The sequence below is a fragment of the Marmota flaviventris genome, chromosome 1 (assembly GCF_047511675.1).
Source record: "Marmota flaviventris isolate mMarFla1 chromosome 1, mMarFla1.hap1, whole genome shotgun sequence".
In the NCBI taxonomy this organism is placed as follows: domain Eukaryota; kingdom Metazoa; phylum Chordata; class Mammalia; order Rodentia; family Sciuridae; genus Marmota; species Marmota flaviventris.
Window position 1 is genome coordinate 96,347,371 of NC_092498.1, and position 10,070 is coordinate 96,357,440.

Below are 10,070 nucleotides of genomic sequence, written 5' to 3' on the forward strand. Positions count from 1 at the left end.
TAGGGCTAGAGCCCACAGCATAGATAGGATGGGATTTAGGCTTTGAGCTCATGATTTCCCTGTGTTCAGTTTACAGTGAAGCCAGGGGCAGGAAATGGGATGGGAGCTCATCTAATTGTGTACCAAGGAGCAGACATAGCAACCTTTTGAGTACAGATAAAGACAGGTCTGAACCACTGTGCTAGTCCAGTAGGCACAGTAATACACAGCACAGTCACTTTCCTCCACATTTCGTATTGCTAATTTACATCTCCCATCTGTGCCTTTATAAGCATCATATTTTACCAAAGTGCTTTCTGAATCCCGTACAACTTTGGAATTTACAAAATCATAGTAGAGAAGGCGTCGTGGGGCTAGCCCTTCTTTGAATTGATACCAGTGGATGTAGGTACTTGCTAAATCACAAGTGATTACCACATATGACCCAGGTGAACTCGTGACTGACATCATTCTCCCTTCCAAACTGGAAGATGTTTGACTGCCTGGAATGGTAACAACAATAAAAATTAATAGCGAAGAGGTAATGGAATTCATTGTTTTGTCCTCTTTGGGAGAAAACAATATCCCATGGGCATCTGTGCCACATACTTACCAGGAAGCAGGGTGGCTAGAAGTAGGACTAGAGCCCACAGCATGCCTTCTTCCCTGGGGCTTTGAAGGAAGAGGATGCAATGATAAGAGGAGAAGAAAAGCCTCAGCTGATCCTCCTGACTGAGTCAGAGGCAGGGTGAAGTAACTGAGAAGCTGCCTGAGAAGACAACCCAGCTATTTACCCAGAAGGGGTGGTGCTGGGAGGAGCCCTGCCTCTCTGCTTCTGCCCATTCTTCACATGCCCCCCTGTGGCCTCTGAGGGCAGGCTCTGTAGAGAAGCCAGGAGCCTGGAGAATTCAGAGCTGAAGCAGGTTGAGCACAAGCATGATGGGAGGCTGAGCCTTGGTAGACAAAGTCTCTCTTCTTGAACTTCACATCTCTGAAGTTTAGAGTTTTCATGCTGCTGCTGTAGTCATGATCATGTCCTGAAATGAAAGTTCTTTATTATGGCCTGAACTAACTTTAGTTATATCTGCACGTTGTCTTTGGGATACCCACTCACTGCAAATTTGATAAACCTTGGATCTATTTTCTGAAAAGCATCTGGGGATGTTGGCTGCACTACTCAGTGCAAGAACATGAAGCTACCACAGGAGGAGCTCTAAAAGCAGAGCGTCCTAAGTCACATGCAGGATGACTTTGCAGGTCCCAGTGTACTCCATTGTCAGTCAGTTCATATCATGATCCTTCCTCTGTTCACTGAGACTGGGTCTGACCTGTCAGTTAATAATTTGAGGAAAGTCATGGGATGGATCATAATGGAAAGACTGACTGCTTTATACTTTGAAAGACATAACCTTATTTGTCTCAGGAGTCAAGTTGAATATATACCTAGAAGCCCCTGAAGACACCACTCTGCAGGAAGGTGGAGGATTTACCTAGAAACAATGAGGTCCAGAAGGTGACAAGGCAACCTAGCATGGCTCTGTGTCCTGACTCGGGTAGCCTGTGAACTCAAACTGCTGCCATGATCCACAATTCAGTGGGTTGTTGAAGTCAGGTTAGGTCATGAGCCAATTGTCTGATAGAGGGATTTAATTGGTAAGTGGAAAAAGAGAGTAAAGAAGAGGCCCCAGAGAGTGGGGATAGATACTCAAATGTATCTACAAGGTGAAGGGAGGGAGTACACATGGTTAGATTTCTGAGAAGTGTCTTATGAACATTCCTAGACTAATTAGCAGCAATAGTTAGAAATTCTGGTGTGGACACCTCCTGTACTCTCACACTGCCTGAGTGTTTACAGCCTTGGACCGTGCCATTTTTACTTTATAGTCTATTAAATCTATTAGATTCTGAAAAAAAAATAGCCTAATGGGATAAAAATCTATATTCTCAGTTTAGAAATGTCAAAAGCAGGCTGTTATTTGAAGATTGAATACCTAGGAGGAATGCAGGTTGGGAGACAAAGCCAGGTACAGCTATAGAAGTTTCTTGTTTTTATTAAGATACTCTACAGTGATGGAACCACATGTATGCTGCTTGAAAAAACAAACACTGAAAAGCAGTTTCTGCCAAAAATTCATACTCTGTCTAAGCTGTAGGAAAACATGTCACACAGTGGTCCTGTGGGAGATTTTCAGTGTCCTCAAATAGCAAAAAAGCTGTTTGGTCTTGGGCAAGTTATCTTACCTCCTTTTTCCCCTCTGTGAAAAGAAATGCCAAGGAGTCATTTTGTGTGTCAGTGGAGTTCTGTAAATACAGAGTGTAATATAGTCATAGATACATAGGAAAAAACTCAAGAAATGTGGGTTACAATGGTTTAACCTAGAAATTGGACAGGTTGAACTAGGTGATCTCCCAGGATCACATACATGCATTGGAAATCACAGATTTTGAGATAGTTTCAGATAATCATTTTTTTTGTGTGTGTGTGTTTGTATCCCTCAAAGAAGAGTTATAAATTGGACCAGGGCATAGGTAGGACATAAAAGCAAGACCAGATCACCAGGAACTCAGAACTGGAGAAGACAGTGTGTTGAGAAGCACAGGCCAAGGAACACTTGCAATGATGCTTACAGAGACAGACTTAGCCTTGACTCCAGGGGAGACACAGCTTCATGTTCAGTTATACCAATTGTTCCTAGGACCTTGTAAGTATTCAGGCAGTTGGCCACAAGGTGAAGGTGGTGGGCATTGCAGGAGGGGCTTGGCTCTGAAATGAAGTGTTGGGTCCTCGGGTTCTCACAACTAGAACCAGCTTGTGAGCTCCTCTTCTGGGGTAGCACCTGAGAGCCAAGTTTGCCAAAATAATTGAGGTTAAGTTTCCTGCGTCTCCAGAGGCAGGCTTTCAGTTGTGCTGACTTACTGACTCAGTGGTCAAATATAAAGCTAATGGAATTTCTTGACAAAAGAATATTCGGGCTCTACCATTCACACCTTCTATACACATCAAGCCTGAATATGAAATTGACAGCTATGCCAACATTAACAGACCGAAATAATCGAATAATAAAAGAAATTCAATTTAAATGGTACACAATGGTTTCTTGAGAAAATGGCATTTTTTTTTCTTTCTATTTTTCTCTATCAGATTTCTAGCTACAAAAAAAAAATCTTTCTTTGGAGGATAAAAATTTATTGCTACCAATTGTGCTATGAAAATAAATTTTATATCTTGTTATCTGCATTCACAACTGATTGTCTCAATTGTTATTATCACTCTTATAAATTACTTGATAAAATCTGTATCAAGCCTGCAGCCACCCAGTTTTTTCAGGGACATTTTTTTCTTTCCTCCACTAGTTTTCTGGTATGATGTGACTGTGCTCTCTTCTGTATGGTGTAGAGCATAAGTATATACATTAGACACACATTTAAAAAGTATTAGGTTACCAGTTAGTCAGGAAGCAGGCCAGGAAGAGCCAAGGTGGAACTTCCCAATCTTTAGCAAGTGTTGGAGGATTCTTGGCAAGACCCTCATGGTTTCCAGTAAAAAAAAAAAAAAAAAAAAAGTAGGGTTTAATAAGTAACCACATGTGCCCACAAAGTGGATCCTCATGCTATTGTCCCAGAGGAAACCACTCTGGTGGAACCAGACCTCCAGCTGCTTGGGGTGGCCATTCAGGACCAGAACAGGACTCATAGGGACATGTGTGAAAATCCAAATGCTAAGTTTGGGACCTTGTTGACTGACCACCTGGGATCTGATTTTGAGATTTTAATTGTCATGTGTGCATGTTCATCACGAATGTTAAAGTTGTCTTTAATGTAATTATGCAGTATTTTCCCCCTTTTGTGAAATAGTTGCAGTTGTTTGTCGTGCTACAGCATATCAAACAGAGGAGCATAACTCAAAAGGTGGTCCTGACATCTGTCCTCCTTATTGACCCTCACCATTTTCCACTCTGTCCACCTCTTTCTCCTACCTCACACCTACTAGAAGTTCTACTTTTAATTTAATGAGGAACGTCCATAACATTTTCCACATTGTCTACATCAATTTACATTAAAACAAACAATGTCTAATGATTTCCTTTTCTTCACATCCTTAACAGCACCACTGGTCTTCTGATTTTTAGTTAATAGCTTTTCTAACATTTGAGAGATGAGCAACACCTTTTTAAAAAGACAATCCTAGGTAGTGCACTAGAGATTCCCACCTGGCTAGACACTTGGATACAGCTGGGAGGTCTTGTTCTGGGGGACTCTCTGCTACTCATTGTGAAGAGGAGAGAAGAAATGCAGGTGACTCCTTCAGTATCACAGGACAAGGAGTATCTGAAGGAGGATTGGAATACCCACTCTGTTATGGTAAGATGTGAGGTCTCCCCCAAAAGCTCACGTATGAGACATTGCAAGGGAAATTAGAGGTGAAATGGTTGAGCTATGACAGCCTTAACCTAATAAGTGTATTAATCCTCTGATAGGTATTAACTGGGTGGTGACTATAGACAGGGTGTTACTGGAGGAGGGGCATCATTGGAAGCATCCCTGACAGTTTATATTTTGTTTGTGGTGAGAGAACCTCAATTGGTCTCTCCTTCACTCTTCCTCTCTCTCTCTCTCACTCTGATTCCTGGTGTCTATGTCCTGAGTCATATTCCTTAATAACACTCTTCTGCCTTTATGTTCTCCCACACTTTAGAACCAGAGCAATGAAGCCTGCCTTCAGTGGATTGAGATGTCTGAAACTGAGCCCCCAAATAAACTTTTCCTCCTCTAAAATTACTCCTACTAGGTCTTTCGATCATAGCAAACAACAAGCTAACTAAAGCAAGAACTAATTTTTTTGTAGCCTCATATTCTACAATTGCTTTTTTTGTTATGCTTTATAATATACAGAAAGCATTTCTATTTTACATACATAACATATATTGGAGGTTTATTCATTGAAAAAGTAATGTGAAGAGATTTTTTAAGGCCAGAGCAGCCTATCACAATGTCACAATGATTATAAAGCTACAGAAAGAAAAACATTGTGCTCCTGGCAAAGGTATATACAAAATATGGACTCAGCGCATTTGTCAAGTTGAGGGTGTTCATATACAGTGACTGTGCCTCTGGCTACATCCTGAGCAAAGGTGGCCAATGGACAGACAAACATGCACAGAGGAAAGGAGAAAGTTAAAGGAGAAAGTTACAATTGATATGTTATGATTAGCACATGGCAAACTCACCATTGCAAAGGTGGTGCTGAGAAACAGTGGGGTAACAGGCACCAAACAAGAATTTAGGGGAGAAATTGGCACTCCTCATAAGAGCCCCACCTTCCCCATACACAAATACTCAATTTCTGGCAGATGAAAGAAATCACAGACAGAGGGCCTGTCTGTGGTGGTTCCTGAATCACTAACAGTAGCCAAGTGGACCTTTGCAATTCTATTTCTTGAAGTATATACTCTGACATGTGTAAGTAGATAACAAAAATTAGCATATTTACAACAATAATCTTTTCCTATGTTCTCACTCACCCACAGTAATATGGTTGCTTACAGTGAGGTTGATTTGTTCAAAAAATAATTATGACTGTCTGCATGAGGTAGGTCTTCATGAAACCCAAATATTTTATTCTATAATTTCTCATAATCCTGAGTAACAAAGCAGAGTCATACCCAGATATTATCTGTAGATCATGATTGGATAAATGACACCATACAACTAGCCTTCAGAATGCTCTCCTAAATATAAACTCTGATTTACCCTAAACAACCTTGTGCTCATAACCAACAGATTTAATGTGCCTTCACCAGTCCCTAGAAGACCTTAGAGAATAATGCTGTCAGCCAGGATGCTTGGTCAAGGGGAGAGAGAGAAGTTTGGAAATTTGGTCTTGGGGGACAGCTAGGTGCAAAGTACAGGTGTTGAGGGGGGAGTGGGAGAGATATAGGTTGGAAGTTAGGCTTCAGACTCATGATTTCCCTTTGTTCAGAGTACAGTGAAATTAGAGGCAGGAAATGGGATGGGGGCTGATCTCTATCTGTATACCAGAGCCAGACATAGCAACATTTTGAGTACAGATAAAGACAGGTCTGAACCACTGTGCTATTCCAGTAGGCACAGTAATATACAGCAGAGTCACTTTCTTCCACATTTCGTACTGCAAATTCACATCTCCCATCTGCACCTCTATATGCACCATATTTTAACAAACTGATTCCTGAGTCCCGCACAAACTTGAAATTCACAAAATCATAGTAGAGTAGGCGTTGTGGGGCCTGTCCTTCCTTGAATTGATACCAGTGGATGTAGGTACTTGCAAAATCACAAGAGATTGACACATATGACCCAGGTGAACTTGTTACTGACATCATTCTCCCTTCCAAACTGGAAGATGTTTGACTGCCTGGAATGGTAACAACAATAAAAATTAATAGCAAAAAGTAATGGAATTCATTGTTATGGCCTCTTTGGGGGCCTATGGGCATCTGTGCCACATACTTACCAGGAAGCAGGATGGCTAGAAGTAGGGCTAGAGCCCACAGCATGCCTTTTTCCCTGGATCTCAGAAAGAAGAGGAACAGATGATAAGAGGAGAAGAAGTGCCTCCCTGCACTGAAAGCCTGCTCAAAATGGAAGGGATTACTCCAGCTGTGACTTAGAGGTGACCCTTCTGACTGAGTCTGAGGCAGGAAGAAGTAACTGAGGAGCAGCCTGAGAAAACAACCCAGGTATTTACCAGAAGGGGTGGTACTGAGAGGGGCTCCTGCCTCTCTGCTTCTGCTCACTTCTCTAGAGTGCCTCCTACCCACATTGGCCTTACACAGATGAGGAGAACTAATAGTTGAAGCAGGTTGAATGCACATGATGGGAGCACAGCCCTGGATAAAATGTCTGTTTTCTTGAACTTCAGGTCTCTTAAGTTTAGAGTTTTCAGGTTGTTGTTGGTGCCATGATCTTGTCCTGAGATGAAATTTCTATATTTGGACTGAACCACCTTCATTTACAATTGTAAGTTGACTTTTGGGCAACCTCCAACTAGAAATCTGACAAGTCTCAGATCTACTTTATTTAAAGCATCTGGGGATGTTGGTTGCACAGGACATTTCTCTAACTCAAATGGATGTATGTGAGAGTTATGGGTCAATGCAGAGACATGAAGCGACCAAAGGAGCCCCTCTGAAAGTAGAGGGCTAAGATGACATCCAGGATGACATTGCAGGTCCTAGCATACTCCATTGTCAGTCAGTTCAAATCATGATACTTCCTCTGTTTAGTGAAACTGAATCTGACCTGTCAATTAATAATTGAAGGAAAATCAAATGCTGGATCATAATGAAAATACTCCTTGATATGTTGAAATTGCATATCTTTATGTGTCTCAGGAGTCCAGTTGAATTTATACGTGGAAGCTCCTGCAGACACCACCCTGCAAGAAGTTGGGAGACTTACTTGGAAACAGTAAGGCCCACAGATGGCCAGGCAACATAGCATGGCTCTGTGTCCCAACCAGGAGAGCAGGAGCCAAGTGTGACCCTGGTATCAAATTGCTGCCAGGAGCCACAACTTGATGGGTGGCTAAGGCCAGATTAGGTCCTGAGCCAATTTTCTGGTACACAAATTTAAATGGTAAGAGAAATAAGAGAGGGAAGAAGAGGCCCCAGTGAGAGGTGATCGATACACAAATCTACCTACAAGGTGAAGAGAGAGAGGATGCACAGTTACATTTCTTAGAAGTGTTTTATGAACATCCCTAGACTAATAGCAGCAATAGTGAGAAATGCTGGTGGGACACCTCCTGTGCTCACACCCCTCTTTTTGCAGGGGTTTGGGCAGTGCCCTTACCAGCTCATGGTCTTTTTTTTACCTTCTGAAAATAGCCTAGTGGGATAAAAATCAATATCCTCAGTTTAGAAATGTCAAAAGCATGCTATTATTTTAAGTAACTTGTCAGAGACTGGACACTTAGTGGGAATGAAGTTTGGGAGACAAAGCCATGTATTGCTGAGGAACTACCCTGGCTTCTTTAAGACACACTTTCACTTTGAAACCATGTTTGTGCTACTTGCTTTGGGGCAAGAACAAGCACTGATTAGCAGTCCCTGCCAAAAATTCATAGTCTATCTGATCTGTATGAAAGCATGTCACTCAGTGGTCCTGTGGGAGATTTTTCGTGCCCTCAAAGAGCAAAAGAGCTGTTTGGTCTTGGCCAAGTTATTTTGCGTCCTTTTCCCCTCTGTGAAAAGGGACACCAGGGAGTTGCTTTGTGTGTCAGTGGGATCCTGTAAACAAAGTGTATAATATAGGCATAGATACATTGAGAACTCTCAATAAATGTGGTTTATTATGGTATTACCTCAACACTGAACAGCTTGCAGTAGGTGACCTCTAGGGACCTCAGGCAATGGAAATCACAGGTTATGACATGGTTTTAGATAATCAGGTGGTGTATGTGTTTGTGTGTGTGTGTGTGTGTGTTTATGTGTGTATTCCCCAAATAAAAGGCCTAATTTGGACCAGGGCATAGGTGGGATATAAAACCAAGACCAGGTCACCAGGAACTCAGAATTGGAGAAGACGGGGTATTGGGAAGCACAGGCCAAGGAACATGTGCAATGCTGTTTACAGAGACAGACTTAGCCTTGACTCCAGGGGAAATGCAGGTTCATGTTCAGCCATGCCAATTGTTTCTAGGACCTTGTAAGTATTCAGGCAGATGGCCACAAGGAGAAGGTGGAGGACATGGCAGGAGGGGCTGGGCTCTGAAATGAAGTGTTGGTTCCTTAGGTTCTCACCGCCAAACCTAGCTTTGAGCTTCTCTTCTGGGATAGCACCTAAGAGCCAGGTTTGTCAGAGTAACCAATGTTTAGTTTCCTGTGTTACCAGAGGCAGGCTTTGGATTGTGCTGATTTATTGACTCAGTGGTCAAATATAAAGCTAATGGAATTTCTTGATTAAAGAATATTCTGGTACTACCATTTATACCTTCTGTACACATCAAGCCAAAATGTGAAATTAACAGCTGTGCCAATGTTAGCTGAGTGAAATAATCTGTAGGAAGACATGCCATGTAAATGGTGAGCAATGCGGTAGTGAAAAAACAGCATTTTTTTTTTGCTTTTACTTTTCTCTTTTTTTTCAGAATTCAAACTATAAAATAATATTTCTTTGATGGGTAAAAGTATATTTCCACTAATTATGTTATGAGAACAGATTTTATATTTTGTTATCAACATTCATAACTATTTCTCTCAATTGTTCTTATTACTCTAATTAATTACTTAATAAAATATGAACAAAATCTGCAGTCACATAGTCTTTTTAGGGACATTTAAAAAATTTCCTCCAATACTCTTTCTCGTATAATGTTGTCTGTGCTCTCCCCTCAGATGGTGTGGGGAATGTTTATCTAAATTAGACATACATTTAAAAAGTATTGGGGTAGCTCTCTTGGGGAAGATGCAGTCCCCAAGGAGCCAGGGTGGGCCTTCTCGACATTCAGCAAGGGTTCGGAGGATTTTCAGCAAGACTGCCATTGTTTCCAGGAAAGAGAAGCATTGGTTTGAATGAGGGAACCACACCTACCCCCAAACTGTGTCCTCCTGCTGTTGTCCCAGAAAAAACCATTATGGTATACCCAGACCTCAGGCTGCTTGGGGTGGCCATGCAGAGGGTGGTAAGAACAGAACAGGATTTACAGGGGAACTGTTTGCATATCCAAATGCTAAGAGTGGGACCCCATTTACTGACTCCCTGGACACTGTCATTGAGATTTTATTTTTTCATGTGTGTGTGCTCAGGCTGAATGGTGAAGCTGTCTTTATTGTGAAAATGAAGTATTTTTTTTTTCCCTTTTGTGAAACAGATTTTTTTTATTGTCCTACAGCACATCAAAAGGTGGTCCTGACATCTGCTACCTCATCAACCCTCACCATTTTCCTACTCTTCTGCCTTTTTTCCAGTACCTCACATACAAGAAGTTCTGTTTTTATCTTAATGAGGAACTTTTGTAACATTTTTACAATTACTTCATCAATTTACATTACTACAAACAATGTCTCAGTGATTTCCCTTTTTTGACATCCTTAACAGCACCACTGATC